Source organism: Colossoma macropomum, unplaced genomic scaffold (assembly GCF_904425465.1).
Source record: "Colossoma macropomum unplaced genomic scaffold, Colossoma_macropomum, whole genome shotgun sequence".
NCBI classification, from domain to species: Eukaryota; Metazoa; Chordata; class Actinopteri; order Characiformes; family Serrasalmidae; genus Colossoma; species Colossoma macropomum.
The window spans coordinates 1,543,789-1,550,352 of NW_023495922.1; the positions used below are offsets into that span (position 1 = coordinate 1,543,789).

At 42.1% G+C, this 6,564-nt stretch overlaps 1 protein-coding gene across 1 annotated transcript in view; it reads right to left on the minus strand.

Annotated features, from left to right (window-relative positions):
* Nucleotides 1-5,912, minus strand: part of LOC118803539 (NACHT, LRR and PYD domains-containing protein 12-like) — a 208,371-nt gene extending 202,459 nt beyond the window's left edge. The window contains exon 1 of the mRNA XM_036564029.1: nt 5,832-5,912. The gene's annotated coding sequence lies outside the window, so the exon portion shown is untranslated. The remainder of the gene's footprint in view (nt 1-5,831) is intronic.
* Between the last annotated feature and the right edge of the window lie 652 nt (nt 5,913-6,564).

Consider the following 6,564-nt stretch of genomic DNA (forward strand, 5'->3'; position numbering starts at 1 on the left):
ACTGCAGCCGGGAGTTTCAGTGCGGCAGTGAATGCACTAAAGGAAAAAGCTGTCAGAGCGCTGTACTCAATCAGGAGGAGATTCTACAGTATTGACATTCCCATCTCAATCTGGTGTAAAGTGTTTGATAGTGTGATCCAGCCCATTGCGCTGCATGGGAGAGAGGTGTGGGGTCCACTCAGTGAGCATGGCTACACTAGATGGGACAAGCATCCAACAGAAGCCCTGCATGCAGAATTCTGCAGAACGATCCTGAAGTCCAAAGAAAAACACAAACCAATGCATGCAGGGCAGAATTAGGCCGATTTCCTCTGTTAATAAACATTCAAAAAAGATCTCTAAATTTCTGGATGCACCTGAAGACGAGTCCCAGAGAAACGCTGCAGTTTAAGGCGCTACAGACCCAAGAACTGAACCCTGAGCCGAGCTCCCTCAGTCAGCCGGTTCTGAGGCTTATTAACCCATTAACAGCTCCTAACACACAGCAGCCTCGCTCCAGCACTGCTTTACAGCCCAAACTAAACATCAATCACGCCATGAAAAACAGTAAGAATGCCTATCTGGAACACTGGGGTAAAGAAATTAACACTCAGAGTAAATTAAAATGCTATCAGGCCCTAAAAACAGAATATGAACTGGAAGAGTATCTCCTGACTGTCAGAGATACAGAGCAGAGACAGATCCTGACCAAGTACAGACTCAGTGACTACAGCCTGGCCATAGAACGGGGCAGGTATAAAAAGGTCCTGGCTGCCCAGAGAGGAGAGGCAGTGTGGTCAGAATTGTACAGAATTGGAAAAATTACGAATATTCCTTGGAGAGGGGCTCACAACATGCCACCACCTGAGAGACAGTGAGTCTCTGAACCGAACTGAAATGAGAGAGACAAAAAGAGAGAGAGAGAGAGAGAAATAGAGGGGAGAAAAAGTGAGAGAGAGAGAGAGAGAGAGAGAGAGAGAGAGAAAGAGAGAGAGACAGCAAGAGAGAGAGAGAGAGAGGACAGAAAGAGAGAGAAAGAGAGAGAGAGAAAGAGATAGAGAGAGAGAGAGAGAGAGAGAGAGAGAGAGAGAGAGAGAGAGAGAAAGACAGAAAGTGAAAGAGAGAGGGAGAGAGAGGATGTAGTTGTTGTCAGTAGTGATTCACATTCTGTGGCTGCAGTTCAGGCTTTAAATGAAAGATCAAAGTAACCAGTTTAACTCTTCTGAGTTCCAAAATACAGTTTACCTGAAATGTGTTAACTCTGTGTGTGTGAGTGAGAGAGGGGAGAGAGATAGAGAGAGAGAGAGAGAGAGAGAGAGAGATGTAAATGTACTGAGCTGTGAATGTACTGAGCTGTGAATGTACTGAGCCGTGAATGCACTGAGCCGTGAATGCACTGAGCCGTAAATGCACTGAGCCGTAAATGCACTGAGCCGTAAATGCACTGAGCCGTGAACGCACTGAGCCATAAATACACTGAGCCGTAAAAAGTACTGAGCCGTAAATGCGCTGAGCCGTGAATGCACTGAGCCGTAAAAAGTACTGAGCCATGAATGCACTGAGCCGTGAATGCACTGAGCCGTAAAAGTACTGAGCCGTAAAAGTACTGAGCCGTGAATGTACTGAGCTGTAAAAGTACTGAGCTGTGAACGTACTGAGCTGTAAACGCACTGAGCCGTAAAAGCACTGAGCTGGAAATGCACCGAGCCGTGAATGCACTGAGCCGTAAATGCACTGAGCCGTAAATGCACTGAGCTGCGAATGCACTGAGCTGCGTTTTTTACTTTTTTGGAGATACAAGCTTTTGTTCTGATAAAATGCTGTATGATTCACTGAACAGAATTATGAGATTGCTTATTCAAAAATGATACATACAGGGACACACATGGTGTGTTTCAGTGGTCATGTTTTTAACTGGAAGCCCTAAAAATCTGCTGTAGAACTACTGAAAACCAACCTGACTGCTACACTGGTCTCTGAGTGCGGCTTTACTGAGCTCAACAATGTTTTCTGGTTAGTAGTTTGAAAAGGCAGTCAGGATTAATGTGATGGCTGAACAGCTCCACTAGTGTTCTTCACACAAATCACTGTTATTCTACACAGTGTAATTTAAAATTTAAAGGTAATTTAGATAATTACACCCAGACTCCTCTTCTACTGTATCAGAATATCTCTGACTTATCATGAGACGCACTTTAACCAGCTTGTGGGCCCTATTGGTCTATTTGCACACAGCATCCAAAACATGAAGATACTTTCTTATTATCCAGTTTTTTCAAATGTTATGTATGAAACCATTTAAGGAGGAATGGAAAATTTGAATAAGAAGTTGGCGAACAGGAAGCCAGTTTCCACCTCACTCATACCTTTTGGCTTAAAAACAGCGAGTTTGAGACGAGTTTGTTAGCTGATACCAAACATGATGAACTAAATTTATCAAAATTGATGTTTGAACAACTTTTATTCCGTTAAAACCGTACAAGTTCAGTAAGTTTTAATATAAAAATCTAAACATATCCTGAACTTGAGATGAAAATATGTGCTATAGCTGTGTGTCATGCTGTGCTTCTCCAGCAGTGTGTGGTAGAGTTTACTTGGTAAAACCATTAACATTACCATTAATCATTCACCAAAACAACTGAGGTTTATTACAAGCTATAGTCTATAGTTTGGTCGAGTGGCCTAGGCAGAAATACATTTTTGGGTAAGCCTGTGAAAAAAGTGGGAAGGCCAACTTGGTAAATCCCATTTCCAAATACGCTAATGTTCTGCAATGTCACAACATCAGCCTTCAGCCTGTTCCAGACATACAGTCATCACCCTACCTAATCCACCACATCTGCTCTATGGTAATACAAAACAATAACAATCAACCAGATTACTGGATTCATATAAACACAATCAACACTGCAGCACCCTTCACTATAAAGCATGCGTCCGCTCACTACAGCCATGTTTGCCCAATGAAGATGACATTACTGATATAAAATCAGACAAAACAACACAGTAAACTTTAAAACCTAAACTTATTTACTGTAGGCTAAAGCACACTGCCACAGCAGGAATGAAAAATATTTATGATCCATTCATATCTTACTTTAATGCACTGAAGTTATGTTAGATGTCTGCTTTGACATTTTCACAAAGCCCACATTAGCCTTTTTAACAATAGAGCATTATAAGTACAAAATTCACAGAAAACAAATGGATTTTTTTCAGCTTTGTATAAGTAGTAACTGTTTTATTTTTTAGGACAGAATCTCACTTTTAAACATCTCTAGTTCCATCTTTCTGCCCGACTGGAGCTTCAAATTCAAACACTCACATGCTGAACGAACTGAAGGCTTGAGACAATGGTGGCTAGCAAAGGTTGCTGTGCACTGAATGGAGGGCTTAGAAGAGAAGACGGAGAGCTTGGCGGAGAGTGTAATGATTTGATTGGGTATAATAAAGTGACAGTGCTCACAGAAAACAAATCAAATTTCCCCAAGACCTGTGATTAATCTGGACAGACCCAGGTAGTGGAAGGAAAATAAATAACTCACAAAAAAACCCCAAAAAAAACAAAATAAAACAAAACAAAAAACGGACAGTTAGAGGCCCTGAATTACTCTGGGCCCCAGGGCTTCAGCCCATGCTTTAATTTGCCCCTGCATATCATTCCTTTCAGAACAAAAGGAATGATAGAACACTAAACAATGAGAATCAGAATTTAAAGAAGATTTTTGTGCTGCCTCCAACTCCAAATATACACAGTGCAAAGAAACATTCTGTGAAACATTACATAAAAAACTCCTACAGAATATAACAATCAGAACTGGGAAACACCAGAATTGTTCAACTGCCTATGTAGACATTTCAGCAAATAACCACAACTCACTGAACTGAAAACTTCATCTCTCTAACCTCAGTTCAGTTTGAGAGTCTGTTTCACTCTGAAAGGCAAAAACAAGCAGTAAATCAGTAATAATATCCATTAAAAGCTGACAGCAGAGTTACCTGATTCTGAGGTCAGTGTTCAGAGTCTTTAAAGTTGAGAGCAGAGTTACCTGATTCTTCAGTAATGCACTCTGAAAACACACAACTATCAGCTTTAAATACGACTATATCTGTATTCGCCGCTCGGTTTACAGCGTTTATACATTTAGACCTTCACTCAAACGCACAGCTATCGGCGTTAAATGCGACTATATCTGTATTCGCCGCTCGGTTTACAGCGTTTATACATTTAGACCTTCACTCAAACGCACAGCTATCGGCGTTAAATGCGACTATATCTGTATTCGCCGCTCGGTTTACAGCGTTTATACATTTAGACCTTCACTCAAACGCACAGCTATCGGCGTTAAATGCGACTATATCTGTATTCGCCGCTCGGTTTACAGCGTTTATACATTTAGACCTTCACTCAAACGCACAGCTATCGGCGTTAAATGCGACTATATCTGTATTCGCCGCTCGGTTTACAGCGTTTATACATTTAGACCTTCACTCAAACGCACAGCTATCGGCGTTAAATGCGACTATATCTGTATTCGCCGCTCGGTTTACAGCGTTTATACACTTAGACCTTCACTCAAACGCACAGCTATCGGCGTTAAATGCGACTATATCTGTATTCGCCGCTCGGTTTACAGCGTTTATACACTTAGACCTTCACTCAAACGCACAGCTATCGGCGTTAAATGCGACTATATCTGTATTCGCCGCTCGGTTTACAGCGTTTATACACTTAGACCTTCACTCAAACGCACAGCTATCGGCGTTAAATGCGACTATATCTGTACTCGCCGCTCGGTTTACAGCGTTTATACACTTAGACCTTCACTCAAACGCACAGCTATCGGCGTTAAATGCGACTATATCTGTACTCGCCGCTCGGTTTACAGCGTTTATACACTTAGACCTTCACTCAAACGCACAGCTATCGGCGTTAAATGCGACTATATCTGTATTCGCCGCTCGGTTTACAGCGTTTATACACTTAGACCTTCACTCAAACGCACAGCTATCGGCGTTAAATGCGACTATATCTGTATTCGCCGCTCGGTTTACAGCGTTTATACACTTAGACCTTCACTCAAACGCACAGCTATCGGCGTTAAATGCGACTATATCTGTATTCGCCGCTCGGTTTACAGCGTTTATACATTTAGACCTTCACTCAAACGCACAGCTATCGGCGTTAAATGCGACTATATCTGTATTCGCCGCTCGGTTTACAGCGTTTATACACTTAGACCTTCACTCAAACGCACAGCTATCGGCGTTAAATGCGACTATATCTGTACTCGCCGCTCGGTTTACAGCGTTTATACATTTAGACCTTCACTCAAACGCACAGCTATCGGCGTTAAATGCGACTATATCTGTATTCGCCGCTCGGTTTACAGCGTTTATACACTTAGACCTTCACTCAAACGCACAGCTATCGGCGTTAAATGCGACTATATCTGTATTCGCCGCTCGGTTTACAGCGTTTATACATTTAGACCTTCACTCAAACGCACAGCTATCGGCGTTAAATGCGACTATATCTGTATTCGCCGCTCGGTTTACAGCGTTTATACATTTAGACCTTCACTCAAACGCACAGCTATCGGCGTTAAATGCGACTATATCTGTATTCGCCGCTCGGTTTATAGCGTTTATACATTCAGACCTTCACTCAAACACACTCGCGGCCATCTGACCGGATGTCTGTCTCATGTTTCAGTGATCGGTCACTGAGTAACCGCTGTAGAGTAAATTTAATGTGTTCAGCTGAAAGAACAGTTTAGTATCTGTGAAACACAGAAAAAAGTGTTCCTGCTTTAATCTACAGCAGAGATTTCCATCAGCGATGAACTTACCGAGTGAATCTTCTCTCCGTTTATAACGGCTTCTGAGTGACGTTACTTTCGGTTTCCCTCTCTCTCTAGAGTCTCTTTTCCTCCGGCTCTCCTCCGCTTCTCACAATTTATTTATTTTTTTTTTGTTATTTATGTTTCGTTATTAACTTTTTTCTGTTTTTCTATTAATTTATTTTATTAATTTATTTCCATAACTATTCATTTCTATGTTTATTTATTTCTCTGTTTATTTCTGTATTTCCTTGTCCTTATGCTAATAAAGGGGCTGTCAGTCAATGATGTCACAGCGTCTTAATATTCTTATTGGTTGATCGATGTCAGACTCTGTAGATCGATTGTTCACGTCTTGCTCTCTCAGCGGGAACTAAGCACAAGACAGCACAATAATGGCTTCTTACAGCAGCAGACAGTCGGAGATCTGAGAGTCTCGGGTGATCTGTCTGAAAATGCAGGTCCGGATTATTGACTCTTCCGTTGGAGGCTGTGGAGGACAGTTTGCGCCATTTTGCTGCCTCTGCTAATTCAGAGGTCGACCCTTGTAGTGTTCAGAACTCTGGAGGAGGTGGTTCAGCGTCTTTTTCTGCAAAATTCCGATCAAACTCAGACATTTGGATGCTCTTCTCACACACGGCCTGTAGAAGCCATCGAGAGTTATTTATCTGCAGGTGTGTCTGTTCGTGGCACTGCAGCTCTTTATGGAGTTGGTGAAAGAGCAGTTTTACCGGCTCTTCTC